This window comes from Pseudophryne corroboree, chromosome 7, assembly GCF_028390025.1.
Source record: "Pseudophryne corroboree isolate aPseCor3 chromosome 7, aPseCor3.hap2, whole genome shotgun sequence".
Classification (NCBI taxonomy): Eukaryota; Metazoa; Chordata; class Amphibia; order Anura; family Myobatrachidae; genus Pseudophryne; species Pseudophryne corroboree.
In genome coordinates, this window is record NC_086450.1 from 43,296,051 (window position 1) to 43,311,243 (window position 15,193).

General features: G+C 45.9%; 1 protein-coding gene across 2 annotated transcripts in view; it reads left to right on the forward strand.

Annotated features, from left to right (window-relative positions):
• The window catches only part of ADARB1 (adenosine deaminase RNA specific B1), a 230,471-nt gene that overhangs the window by 91,148 nt on the left and 124,130 nt on the right, over positions 1-15,193 (forward strand). Inside the window, exon 2 of one of the 2 annotated variants that reach the window (XM_063933087.1) lies at positions 2,574-2,661. The exons of the other annotated variant lie outside the window; for it this stretch is intronic. The gene's annotated coding sequence lies outside the window, so the exon portion shown is untranslated. The remainder of the gene's footprint in view (positions 1-2,573; positions 2,662-15,193) is intronic. 2 annotated transcript variants of the gene reach the window in all.

Here is a 15,193-nt window from a genome sequence, read left to right on the forward strand (position 1 = left end):
TCCAGAAAGAATTGGCTTCAGTTCCTGAAGTCCAGACTTTTGTAAAGGGGGTACTGCATATACAGCCGCCCTTTGTGCCTCCAGTGGCACCCTGGGATCTCAATGTGGTTTTGGGATTCCTAAAATCTCATTGGTTCGAACCACTTGCCACAGTGGATTTAAAATATCTCACATGGAAAGTGGTAATGCTGTTGGCCCTGGCTTCAGCCAGGCGCGTATCAGAATTAGCGGCTTTATCCTATAAAAGCCCTTACCTGATATTTCATTCGGATAGGGCGGAATTGAGGACTCGCCCTCAATTTCTCCCTAAGGTGGTTTCAGCGTTTCACCTAAACCAACCTATTGTGGTGCCTGCGGCTACTGGGGACTTGGAGGATTCCAAGTTACTGGATGTAGTCAGGGCCCTGAAAATATATGTTTCCAGGACGGCTGGAGTCAGAAAATCTGACTCGCTGTTTATATTGTATGCACCCAACAAGCTGGGTGCTCCTGCTTCTAAGCAGACTATTGCTCGTTGGATTTGTAGTACAATTCAGCTTGCACATTCTGTGGCAGGCCTGCCACAGCCAAAATCTGTCAATGCCCATTCCACAAGGAAGGTGGGCTCATCTTGGGCGGCTGCCCGAGGGGTCTCGGCTTTACAACTTTGCCGAGCAGCTACGTGGTCAGGGGAAAACACGTTTGTAAAATTCTACAAATTTGATACCCTGGCTAAGGAGGACCTGGAGTTCTCATTCGGTGCTGCAGAGTCAACCGCACTCTCCCGCCCGTTTGGGAGCTTTGGTATAATCCCCATGGTCCTGACTGAGTCCCAGCATCCACAAGGACGTCAGAGAAAATAAGAATTTACTTACCGATAATTCTATTTCTCGTAGTCCGTAGTGGATGCTGGGCGCCCATCCCAAGTGCGGATTGTCTGCAATACTTGTACATAGTTATTGTTGCCAAAAATTCGGGTTTTTGTTGTAGTGAGCCATCTGTTCTGGAGGCTCCTCATGTTATCATACTGTTAACTGGGTTTAGATCACAAGTTATATGGTGTGATTGGTGTGGCTGGTATGAGTCTTACCCGGGATTCAAAAATCCTTCCTTATTGTGTACGCTCGTCCGGGCACAGTATCTTAACTGAGGCTTGGAGGAGGGTCATGGGGGGAGGAGCCAGTGCACACCAGGTAGTCCTAAAGCTTTTACTTTTGTGCCCAGTCTCCTGCGGAGCTGCTATTCCCCATGGTCCTGACGGAGTCCCAGCATCCACTACGGACTACGAGAAATAGAATTATCGGTAAGTAAATTCTTATTTTTTTATTTTTGGTGTTGTAATCTTCATGTCTTAAGTTCTGCTTCCAATACGTTACAAATCTTTTTATATATTGTGATTTGCTTGATCCTTCCTGTGATACACTAGATCAGTGTTTTTCAACCACTGTTCCGTGGCACACTAGTGTGCCCTGAGCAGTCTCCAGGTGTGCCGCCATATAAGCAGAGCCAGGCCCGTCAGTGTTTTGCCGCTACTGAGGCCCTGGAACGATCAATACTGGTGAGTTTAGTGGTTGCAGAGCCAGTTCTAATTTTGGGCCCAGGCAGTGTTGGACTCTTCTGGCTTTCTCAGATGTGGCTCAGGCGTTACCTATGGAGAAGCTGCGATATGACATGCTAGGACACGCAACTGCACCATGCATCACCATTATATTTGTGTGCCTTGGCAATATTTAAATCTTGTTCAGTGTGCCGCGAGTTGTAAAAGGTTGAATATCTCCGCACTAGATGTGTCAAAGTAATGCACTATTGTCAAACGGTCACATCCTATATTACAGCATCTACCTCAATAGAAACATCTTGCCTCAATACTTCACACAGCGTGAGATTTCTGCCGGGGAGTGAGCTGCCAGGACCCGCGCAATTCTACAATGCCGGCTGTCTTTTTGCCGGAAATGCGTCTTAGTCGCAATGCAATGCGACTAGGATGCACGGGGAGACTGCGGATTAATATAATGTATTTTGTGTGTGATGAGCCTGTATACGGAGCAGAACAGAACTTTTATTGGAAAAAAGCTGTCTCTGCTACATTGTAGCACTGCGTGTACAGATTCAGAGACTCTGTTGCACACGTGTCGTATATATCACATTACTCAGCATAGTCTCCTCGTGCATCCTAGTCACGTTGCTTTATAGCAAAAAAGATGCCCAAAGCTAGAAGATTCTTGCGTGACCCAGAGGGGCTATTTGCAAAGATGTATGAGGACATATCTGTACTATAATTTAATTGGCTGATGTTTAGTGTACCCAATTTATAACCGACATCTTTTGCTCCTCCCGACACACGTTCTCCACGGTAAGACGTGTCATGTGTCACCCATTGTTTATCATTGATCTCTTAGTGTACATGAAACAACACAGAGTGTTTGCACAGTCCCTGGTCTCCGACTTGGTGGAATCTGACATGCTTGGCTCATTGCTTATGTACAATGGCAACGCAACGGCCAACTCTTCTGCTGTGTTGCAGAGGGTTACTGTTCTGGAGCCATCTGCTGTCAAGTTCCGAAAATAGATTGATCTCTTTTCTTGTTTTGCAGGTTGCATACACGCTGCAGATTATTATATCGGTTTCTGCACCAGACTGAAACCTTTGTGAAAACCACTACCTAAGTGACGCCTCAGAAGGTATGTATTGCAATTTTGTTTGTTTTTATTTTTGTGGTACAGTTTATAAAAAAAAAAAGAATATAGAAGTGTAGTACTCACCGTAGGTACAGTGTGCTGATTAGTGAGGGGGACATTTTAATTTTCTACAACAAAATAGTGCACGTAAAGCTATGATAACTGTAGCGATACATCACCTCTACATTTGGGCCCATCAAAAATAAAATATGCCGGTCTCGCAAACCAGCACACTGCACCTAGAGTAAACATTAGGTGCAGAATACAAATGTTTACCGCCGGCAGCCAGTAGATGGCGCCCAAACGGAGCTGTTCAATTGTAGCTCCATGCGGGTGTGATGGCTGCCAGCTAAACACGACCTCTATGAGCTCGATAAAGTGACACAATTGAATATCGCCCAGTGATCTCCCATCACTTTAAACGGAAGATCGAATACGATAATCAAATTCCACCCTTTAAGTATGCTAGTTATTTACATTAACAAAAAACTTCAGATCTAACAAAGTCACGGTCACCCTTTGGTAATGGATTTGTACGCATATGGGAATCATTCGGGATGCTTTATACTTGGGGTTTCCCGGATAATGGGTTTCCAGCAATTTACAAGCTTAGTTTCTGTTACAACTATATTGTTCAGTAAGATTCGAGTGTAAATTACTGTGCATAGAAAGCTGCATTTATTTGGTGCTGAACGACTGTGGATGGCTCTTAACCACATAACTGACTATTTCAATAAAAACCGCTCCGAAATTGTCGTTTTTTTTTTAATGAGTGAATTAGGTGAAGAACATGAATTTAACCCTATCCCAAATGTTTTTAGTTACAAAAAGGAAAAAAAAATATATATTTTATTTTAGAAAAATAATATTTTTCAAACATCGAAACATCGATCGGGAACATCGCTGCTTTCATTTTGAAAGCCGGGACAGCCAGCAGGTATACAGGGGGGTCTGGGGGTGGCTTGAGAGGGTTCATTTACTCTTCCCAGCGACTGCCATTGTCTGCAGCCGCTGGAGGGTGGGGGGGGGGAAATCCTGCCGTGCTGACCGATCAGTGATCGGCAGCACGGCAATCAGTGGTGGAGAGTGCTGGAAGGCAGAGGGACCTTCCAGTCCCTCTGACAACAGCAGCGGAGGGATGTTTATCTTTCCTGCCGCTGCTAACACTATCTGACTGATCGCATCCTGTGCGACCAGGTCAGATAGAGCACTTGCAGGCATGGTCGCATCTGATGCCACCATGCCAGGCAAGTGGTTAAAGTACATATTGTGTATATATAGCAGTCTCCTGGTTTTAGTATAACAGACAAAAAAAAAAATGTAATGGTTAATTTATTGATTTAAAGTTGGAACAGATATAGTTGCTTTTCATGAAACATTGAGTACAGTGTAGGATGATGCCCCTTTTTTTGCCAACCGTAAACTGGTTTTAATGTACTTCTGGTGTTTGTAAACACTCACGTATTCAATTACCCGCAAGCTGCGTGGAAAGCTCAGTGTTTAAAGGCCACAGCTGTTGAATAATTCTGAATGATTTTTTTCCATTGCAGTAACCCATAGATTCTGCATAAAGTGCTGGAATCTACGAGTTTTCCCGCACATTAAACCCCAGAGGGTGCATTAACCACAGATTATTTTTCTTACAGCTCCTGAGGCTGTGAGAATAAATCATTGTATACGTGGGGATGTAGGACCTAATTGAATAGCCATGGGATAAACCCTGTTATAATTGATATATTTTATAAAGTTTGTAGTCGAGAATAAACTGTGTGCAGCAATGAAATTCGCAGGGGTGCCTAACCCTGCTTTCCATTTCTGCGTTCACCTGTAACTCCGAGGACAGAATTTGCTGGAGGGCTAGGACTCCATTCCTGCATGTACTGCAGTAAGATCCTTGTGAATGAGTATTGTCCACGATTTAATCCTGCAGCAGGTTATTGAGAGAAGTAGATAAGATGTAAAGGCTTCAAAGAGCCGATCAGATCTCCGGTGATGACTGTTGCACCTGCAATGCAAGATTAAGCAGATGATTATTTTAGAAGTGTGCTGACCTTTATATTTTTTGCTGAAAAATAGAATACATAAGTGTTCAATTAGACTTTGTTTGCGTATATTTATTCTGTGTTGTAAGGACAGCAGCAGTAATAGATTTCTTTTCATTGTACTTTTTAATTTTAAATGAAGTAAAACTGAAGCGGATAAACTCTGTAGCACTCTGGGTGGCTCCATGTTTGGTGACACCCATTGGGGCTTCCCTGGGGTTCAGTGGAGATAATGATACGTCTGTCTGGAAGGCAAATATGGTAAATGATTGGAGTAGGAAACCCAATCTTTTGCATTTTCTACATCTACAATCCTAGCCAATGGAACCCCCCCCCCTCCCCAAAACAGGTTTGGTCTTCAGCGCCGCTTTCCCCTGCTTGCTGGCAGTTGCATTCAGATAGGTGGGTTTCCTGTGGTCGGAACCTCTTTTCAGCGTGTTAATTGCTGCATATCATCGGGCAATCAGACCTGTATCTCTGAGGGTGTGGCTTACAAATACAAGCGCATTGCCCAGTAATGAGATGAGTTCATAGTCTGGTATGCTGAGTAGTGCGGTTGTGTAAATATTCTCAGTTATTTTATGACCTCTTAAGGAAGCCGTGGTGCAGACCAGACACGTGATTTAATCTGGGCTGTGGTTTTACCTCCTGCTCCTGTTTTGCCGTCTTAACTAGAACAAGGTAAAATGGAATTATACCATACCAAACTGAACTGCGGTGACCATGTGATGGAACACTGTAGTTTTGCTTTATCTAGTAAAGAAATCTGGAATGTAGCCAAGGATTGTTCCATGTTTAATGTTCTAAAACATATTTTGTGTTTTGCATTTTTAAGCATGTAATATATTAAAGGCTCCATATAATAATGATACTAGTTGCTGGTGACATATATTCAGTTTAGTTTCACAGTGATGCTTATGAATATGCCGTCGGTATTTACTATAACTTACCTGTCCAGCGCTGTCTTCCTCCTCCGCAGTGACCCCTCCTGTGCTGTAATATGGTGGGGGGACTCTGCAAAGCCCGGAATTCTAGATGGAATAAGCCGTATAGTCATACACAGCTGTAATGTTAATGCTGTTTTCTGAAAAATAAACCTGTCGTAACCCTTTTTAGGAGGTACGTCATGTTCTTAATTGGAGATCTTAGTACTAGTATATTGGACCCAAAATTGACTGGGACCTCCCCTCCCCCTCTCTTTTATATATCAAACGTGCAATGCAAAAATATCAATTTGGCATCTGGATCTCCTGCAGCCCGCTGGGGTAGAATCGGTAGATCCCTCTCTGCAGGACTGCCCTATTTAAGGTAATGAGCTAGCACCATCTGAAAATGGCCAAAGCATGCACGATCTGGAAAAGCTGTGCCTAGTTTTCTATGGTGTTGGCAACTGGAGATCAGGAGATATTTCTGATATACCTAAAAGGTGATTAGTTAGAAAACAGGATATTTCATTCTGCCCTTAAGCATGCGGATACGGTTTCCATATATTTAAGGACCGAATTTCTTGATGAATACGCCCCTAAAGGGAATATAAACGTAAATAGGAATATTCAATACCACTACACTATACAAACATACACAGTATATGGGGACATTTAGAGTAGCAAAAATATAATATCACAATATACTATGCCAGTGGTTTCCAAACTTTTTTGAATCACGGCGCCCTAGAATATCAGAATTTTTTTTCTCACGGCACCCCTAGGCCAACAATTTCTTATTGAGAAATTTAGAAATAAATATTACATTAAGTATATCGCGTTTATATGTCATCCTTAGTGTCAGTTGTGCGGTGAGGGACAAGATTTGCTTCTGTTTGGCCACATATTTTATGACTGGCAGCCACCAGCACTGGTTTTACCTATTATATTGACAATGAATAATTTGAATTGGTCCTGGACCACCAACCCAGGGCACCCCTGCAAGTGTCCCGAGGCACCCCAGGGAGCCACGGCACACAGTTTGGGAACCTCTGTACTATGCACATTAGTGTGAAGTCCGTCACTGGCAGCATTAAGAGGACACTGCCCTTGGCGGACAGGTGAATTCTGTTAAATCCCTGCGACATATTCGTTAGTATCACTGTGATACTAAATTATACTGCTGGCAACTAGTATTGGTGTGAAATTGGAGCCCAGTATCTGCATCGAAACAGTAGGGAGGGCACAAATGAGGTATATTTCCTGGAACCGCTGAGGGAATGGTAGATGCTAGATCCAGGTGGCCTAAGGGACTTTTTACGTCAGAGGGAGGAGCTAGGCCAGCGGGATAGTTCCTCTACTATCCTCGCCACCAATTATTACCTTTTAGTAATCAGGTGGCAAGCGGAGCGAACCACCGAGCCCGAAGAGTGGCGAGCGAATCGAGGGTACTTTTTTCGTGTATCCTGTTCGGCCGTAGCTCCTCCCCCTGTTGACGTGTTCCCTCTCCTAGTGACGTCAGAAGGTCGCTTCTCCCACCCTGATTTAGAACCAACCCTGAGGGAATCACTGGTTATTTGGAGACTCCCATTGCGCGGAACCACCCAACCAAACCTGAGAATTACCTTCCAATCTGTCTGTGGGGTGCAGGTGCTTTCCAACCTCTGTCAGTGATTTACAGCACCGTGCTACGTTTTTGTCCGGTATGCAGGGATTTTTCTGGCGGTTATATGGTTCAGGCCAAGCTCCCCCCCCTCCCCAGTAATCGTGTTATTAATATGGACAGCTCAGTAGCTGTATTAAAAAAAAAAAAACTTGAAGTCTGAAGTAGTAACATCTGATTGGGGGCTGCTTTTAGGATTGCATTGCAAAATCTAAATTATCTAGAATTTAGGAATCAACCAGTCAAATCGAGGAGCCAGAAGAACCTTTTTAAGAGCCAAATTAAGATGTGCACCCATTGACATCAATAGCAGCTGCTTTAAATTAAGTTTTATAATGATTTCCTAAAATAGAAACAATTGTTCAGAACCCCCAATGTTCCCTGCTATCTCTGTCTCACTCTTGGCTATCTAGTCATTTACCCGGTGACAGCAGATGGTATAATAGTGAGGTAGGGGGAAGTTTAGTTCTGCAGCTGCTCTCTCAGGATTAAAGAATATATTAAATCATTGGGTTTAACAAATGATAACGTGCGGCAATGAGCTCATGAGCGTCGTATTGCGGTAATGGTTCACTGTCCGTAATTGTCTATATCCTATCCATAATCCACAGATCCTTTCCTCATGTTACTGAATTATTGTAATTGAATGTCTCTAGATCAACATAGCCTGCTGATTTAAAGCACTCTAAACAGTTTCTAGAAAATTGCAGTATGTCCCTCTTCCTCACTGTGTATAGTCCATGGAGATTTATTTGTACGCTCTAGAACTTAGGTGTACTCGGTTTCATTCAAACTCAAATCTAAATTCCATGTTAAAATTTAAGCTGCCCAGTATTTGTGGGCTACATCAAAAACAGCCAATATTTACCCTGCATGCAAAAATGTATAAATGTTTTTGTAGTGCTACATGGTTTGTTCCATATACAAAGTTACTTGCTAAGTTTATATTTAGGGGATGGAGTGAAATGATTACTAAACTATTTCAGGGCGATGCTTTCATGAATAGACGTTTGGTTTGTTTGTGTGGGGGTTGTTAACACATTTCTTTTTATAAATGCAAATTTAGAGATCAGTCGGAATAATCTGATTTCAAACTTGTGCAGATGTAATAGCCACTTTCTCACTGAAGCCCAGCTGGGGCTTCAGCTATACTAACCCCATTCGCATTGCCGCGACTCGTCACTACGCACACAGGACACTTGGAAATTACATCTACAAGTGCTACTGAGCCAGCCAATCGACAGCCTATTATGTGTGACCCGAGTCATCAGTGACCCTGGATCTGCCCTTCGCACTGCAGTCAACCCGGGTCGGCCCTGGGAATAACCCTGGTCTCGATCCGGGTCGACCATTTCACAACTGGACCGGCGTTGTGGCTGCTTTTCTCTGCTATAATGCGGATTCTCAGCTCTCTGTAAAAGCGGTATCATTTTCCTTCTTGAAATAACCAGATATTGCAGTTTGTCTTGGAGTGAATTTGCTCTTTAAGAAATTTATTTATTTATTTTAAATCCCAGGAAGATACAAAAAAAAAAGAAAGTATTGGGTGACGTAAAGGTAAGGTTGAGCAGCAACAACCATCGTTTCGTTGGGTGTATAGATAGCCAGATATGCCAGGGCCCCCATGGCTGTGACTATTGACTTCCTCTGTTTTGCCCTATCTGCTTAGGGCAAAGCAGGGTTGGCATCTCGCCCCATAGATGAAATATGCACAAAGTAAATACAGTAACTGCTTGAATGTAGAAATTGTATACAAGAGTTTTTGCTCACCTGGTCAAAATGCACGTTTCACTGCATATCTTAGTGAAAAGAACTTATTGCAACCTCTACAAAAGTAAACATGACATTTGTGCACACAAGACCTCGGTATTTGCTGGGTTTAACAAATTGTGGGAAAATTCATATGTGCAAATATTTATATGCACCCTTCCTCTGCTTATTTGGGCCTCCCGTTAAGCTGCGTGAAGACAGTTTTTATGCTGAATAACTACTGACGGCGACCTCTCAGGATGTTTTGCCTGCTGGAAAACTCTGTGCTCCTCTAAGTAGCTGAAGACACATCAGTAACGCTAACTTACGGTCACCGAGCAGGTGGAGGCTATTAAAGATCTCTAAATGCTTACAGATTGACATCTGCTCTGTCAAAAGTATTCAAAAATGGGGGATGTGGAAGGGGGCGTTGTTACAGATGCAGAAAAATGACTTGCAGTAAGATTAATCTGAGAAGTAAACCGAAATACAGCATTGCTTACACACAAAATGCAAGGAACAGTTTTCAGAAAGAAACCTTGGACACTAATCACTCAAGTCAGTCTGATTTATGCAAGGTAATATAGTACTTGGACATGCCAGGAGCTTTTTTTTGCAATGAAGTGGTGTGGACAAACCTCAAACTTGATTTACTAACATGAACGCAGATATTGAGGTACTAGGTGCTTCATCGCGCCCTACGGGCGCTCTTCACACCGTCGCAAGGGGCTACGCCCCCTTAACCCTTGCATGCCTTTCTGGGGTTCAATATTTGTATTATATGGAGTATTAACTGCATTCCTTTGTTAGTGGTTAAATATTGCACAATGAAAGGGCGTGCCATGGTGAAGGAGGCGCAGCCCCTTGCGACGGCGTGAACAGCACCTGCAGGGCACGATGTACAGAATGTAGCGGGTGCGGGGGGGGGTCTGCGGATGGTGTCTGTAGATGGTGGGGGTGGGGCCCGGATGGGGAAGGGTCGGGAGGTGCTGCGGGTGGGGGAGGGGCAGAGGAGGGAGGGATGCAGATGGGGGATGGGTCCAGAGGCACTGCATGTGCGGGAGGGGCAGGGGTGCCATGGGTGGGAGAGGGGCAGGTGTGGGGATGTTGTGGATGGGTGAAGGGTTCCGGAGGTGCTGTCGGATGGGAAGGGGTGGGAGTGCCGCTGGTGGGGTAGGGGTCCGCAGGCGCCATGGGTAGGGGAGGGGCAGGTACGGGTGTTGCGGCGGATGGGGAAGGAGGTCTGGAGGTGCTGCAGGTGGTGGAGGGGCAGGTGCGGGGGTGCCATTGGTGGGGGAGGGGGGGGCCGCGGATGGAGGAGGGTGTCTGCAGATGCTGCGGGTGGAGGGGGGCAGGTGTGGGGGGAGACATATAAGGGGGGTGAATGGTGGAGGGGGCCTGGAGGTGCTGGGGGTGGTGAAGGGGCGGAGGAGTGGGAGCCGTAGGTGGTGTAGGGGGTCTGGAGGCACCGCATGTGGGGGAGCGGTGGAGTGCCGCATGTGGTGGAGGGGGAGGTGCGGAGGTGTGGTGCATTGGGGAGAGGTCTGGAGGTGCTGCGGGTACTGTACATGCCAAAAAGGTAGTTGGAGGGTATGCAGTAACAGGGCCAGAACAGGGTTGACGGGGTCAGGACAGGGTTGACGGGGTCAGGACAGGGTTGACGGGGTCAGGACAGGGTTGACGGGGCCAGGACAGGGGTGACGGGGCCAGGGTAGTGGCGGCAGGACCAGGACAGGGGCGACGGGGCCAGTATAGGGTTGACAGGGCAAGCACAGGGGTGACAGGGCCAGGATAGGGGTGACAGGGCCAGCATAAGGGTGACAGGGCCAGGATAAGGGTGACAGGGCCAGGATAAGGGTGAAAGGGCCAGGATAAGGGTGGCAGGTCAAGGCCAGGGGTGACAGGGACATGACAGAACACAGGGCACGGGAGAGATTGGTATTAGGGACAAAACAGTGGTGACAGACAGATGTGTCTTACCGGAGTCACTGCTGCTGGCTGCTGCTGTTCCACTCCAACCTGTTGGGATCTGCTGCTGGTGGAGACTTGGCATGGCTGATTCTCTTAGGCTGAAGTCCTGCTTCCTCTGCCCGTCCGCATCCCTCCCCCCCCTCCTCAGTCACACACCGCAGACCTCGCGCAGCTGCCGGGCACTGTGGTAAGGGGAGACTGGGAGTGACTGGTTAGCTCCCAGGAGATGCTGCAGCTGGAGGGAGGAGGGGGTCATAGCATGCACGTGGCGCGAACCTCGCGGCTGCTGGGCACTGTGGTAAGGGGAGACTGGGAGTGACTGGTTAGCTCCCAGGAGACGCTGCGGCTGGAGGGAGGAGGGGGTCAGAGCCTGCAAGCAGCTCGGACTTCTGCAGCGCTACCCGCCGGTTAAAGTGTGTGAAGGAGCTGGGCGCACCTCACTGCGGGTGGCAGCGCTTTAGCTAGCGGTGGGGTTGCCGGGGCTGGAGATAACAGAGGCAGTACGGAAAGTGCACAGTGGCTGGTGACCCACAAAACTGCAGCTAAGAAGCGTGGAGTGTGCCAGAAAGTGACGCTCCTCCGCGCCAGAGAGACCCTGCTGAGTATGCCGATGTGGGGGGTCAAGCACACAGTGAGCCGGTGCCCGTCTGTCTGTACGGCATACCCCCTCACACACCCCCATAACTCCCAAATGTCCCGATTTTCACGGGACAGTCCCATTTTTTGGGGTCTGTCCCGCTGTCCCACCCGGGGGGCAGTTGGAAAGCACCTGTACTCGCTGTTCTGCTTAGCAGAGCAGCGGTGAATAGTGGAGACAGAGGGAGAGGGGGCATCAGGGGGTACGGATTAAGGGGGGGTTCCAGCAGCAGAGCCGGATTAAGGGGGGGGGGGGGGGAGGCGGTACATACTGTTGACCCCACAGTTTTAGGGGTCTCCCCGGCTCGAGTAGCTCTGTCCCAGCTCAGAAGCTCCCCCGTCCGGCCAGTAACAGCAGCAGCAATGTGCTACAGTCAGCACATGCTGCTGCGTATTGGCAGGTCTGTGGTGTTGCAGGGAGGCAGCAGTCTCCCTGCTTTCTTCTGCCTGTGTGGGTGTGTAGGGGGGAGCGACCACCTCCTCTGGATTTAGCCCTAGCTGAGGGGCCAAAATTCCATTGAAAAAAAAAACAAAAAAACGGAATTTGCATAAGGGGGCGTGGCCTCGCGCGCACGATTAGGCCACGCCCCAAACCCCATAGCAGGCACAGCAATGATATAGGGCTACCCTGTCTCAAGTGCCCTGGGCCCCCCGGACTCATAATCAGCCCCTGGGGGCATGCCAGCAGCTCACAGAGCGCTGGGCAAGCCCCCTCACTGACGAAAACGGGGGCCCTCCTGTGAAGCCACGCCCCCTTTTTCGCTGTGTGTGTGTGTGTGTGTGTGTGTCCCTCCTGCCTGAAGAAAGCTCCTGAAGAAAGCTGGGAGGTATGCATCCCTACACAGGGTGGGAAGCTGCTCAATCAGATTGTAATGTCACTCAGGTGCTAAAAGGGGAGGGGTAATTCTGTGTAGGAAAAAAACTGTGTTCCCTAATGCACACCGAGTGAATAATATTACTATATAATAATAGTCAGATAATACGGAGATCTTAGTTGCGTATATCTGCAGATATAGGGTTAAGCCCCCAGGCCGATCGACAAGGCTTCTCCGTCACTGGGGGTCCCTAATACTAGGTATGGGCCTGGGGTGCAGCCCAGGCCCATACCTAGTATTAGGGACCCCCAGTGACGGAGAAGCCTTGTCGATCGGCCTGGGGGCTTAACCCTATATCTGCAGATATACGCAACTAAGATCTCCGTATTATCTGACTATTATTATATAGTAATATTATTCACTCGGTGTGCATTAGGGAACACAGTTTTTTTCCTACACAGGTATGCATCCCTGCCTGTGCCATGCCCATACTATCTGCTTCTGCTCCTAGTCTCCTATAGATTTGGTCAGATCTGTGACTCATTTGACTAACTCCGCCCAATTTTGTGACTCCACCCAGCGTTGGCAAATGAATCACAAAGTCACAGATCTGGGCTATTATATAGGAGATAAAAAAAATTAATCGTTAGTGTTTAATTTTTTAAATTATTCTGTTAAATTGGCTGTCATCAAATGAGAGCTTATAACCAATCAATAAAAATAATAAAATTAGGCAGGTGCGGTGAGTCATTACTGTTGTGCCTAGGGGCGCCATCACCCCTAAATCCGCCCCTGGTTGTGTTCATTACTTTATCCTTAGATGCAGTGAAACGTGCAGTGTAACCATGGGGTTCCCCCTATGTTTGCTTGCAGCTGTGTGTGTGTATAGTGCATGTAAAGCTTGCCACATGAATGTATAGATCTGCATTTTGGTAAGTTCTCCTGTGAAGTCTGGGCAGACACGCATGGGATGACTGTGACCCTTATACAGAAATCATTTGCCAAATATAAAAGTGTCATTGTTAACTATTTGGTTCCTGCCATGCTATCCCTGTATAGTCCATCCAGTGACCCGACTGCGCATGCACCCTCACAGAAGTCGCTGCCTGGATTCTCCCTACCAGTTCCTGACTGCCTTCTAGTCCTTTGCCAATGGTACCGTGCTGCGCAACCACAGGACTAGTCTGTTCAATAATCTACTGATCTGTGACCGGCTCTGTGTCTATATTAGCTGCTGGGATATCCGCTGTGGGTGACTCAATACAAATCCAGGTGCCTGTGGCATTTGCATATTTTCGCACAGAATCTGCGTACACATTTGCAGCTGCGGCAGCTTTAGCATACAACGCTGAATCAGACGCATATATTTTTATTGAATGTAATGTGTTTACCTATTGTAAAATATATATATATATATATATATATATATATATATATATATATATATATATATATATCATTTTCCTAGAAACTGAGTGATCCAACAATGAAATACTGTTTTTTGCCATCTCTCTGCCTGTAATAAATTGCATAAGGATGAGTCTGTACCGCTCAGTTCAGCTGAATGCTGTTCATGTTCATTATAAGTTTGGTGAGCCATGAATGCTGTTGGAATCCAGTCCAGGGACATGTGGCATTGAAATAAACCATGTTTTATTATCCTAGTATTTATTTTTTCCAGTGGATTTTAGTTGACGGGTGTTTACAATTTTGAGATTGCGTTATTTATTGTTTTGCTCCTGTCGTGCTTTCCTGATGCTGCTGTGTCCCACTGATGTAGTCTTATTTTTGTAATAAAGAACCATCAGCACCTAGAAATGCAGTAGATACGTGTAATAAAATGAAGTGAAAGTGATATTGGACTTACAAACTTTTAATATCAGGCTAAAATAAGCAACTTTTGTATTTAACAAACTGTACAAAGAAAATGCTTCTGGAACGTGTTCAACACAGGTACTGGGATTTGTAAAGTAATTCGGCTTGCAGTCACTGATCAGTGTTGCGGTAAGGTGGGTGTCGCCGATCGCACTTGTTTGTGCTTTTCTCAGCGCACTAAATGTTCTGTAACAGGACAGAAATGCCACTTACTGCTGTATTCACGGAGTTGATTTAACAAACAAAACCAAAAAAGGGTCAGAATTAAAAACCACATACTGGTGAAAACTTAGTTTCCTACTGGACAGTGTGCTGGCTTTTTCATAGCTAGTCCAATAGGTTGGTTGGTGGAAGCCATGATTCTTATATAGTCTATGCGAACATTTACTTGGTGATTTCTCAAGTTCAAGTGTTTTGTTTAGTTAGCAAACGTGTACTTTACTACAGGGATTAAATGGGTGCTTTAAACCAGCACACTGTATTGTGTTTTCTTAACAAGCTGCATCGTGTTCTTAAAGGATATGACAGAACTGACCACAAATATAAGTGGCTGCATGTGCATTTTATATACAATTTTAACATCGAAAGAAACCTGCAGAGAACATCCAAACAATGGGGCAGATGTATTAATCCTGGAGAAGTGATAAAGCAGTGATAAGTGCAAGGTGATAACGCACCAGCCAATCAGCTCCCAACTGCCAATTTACATATTGGAGCTGATTGGCTTGTGCTTATCACTGCTTTATCACTTCTACTGGCTTAATACATCTGCCCCAATGTTCTTGTATGCAAGCCTTAATTATAATAATTTTAGGATGTTGTGATGTGCTCACATTTTATTCAGAATTTAAGAACCACTGC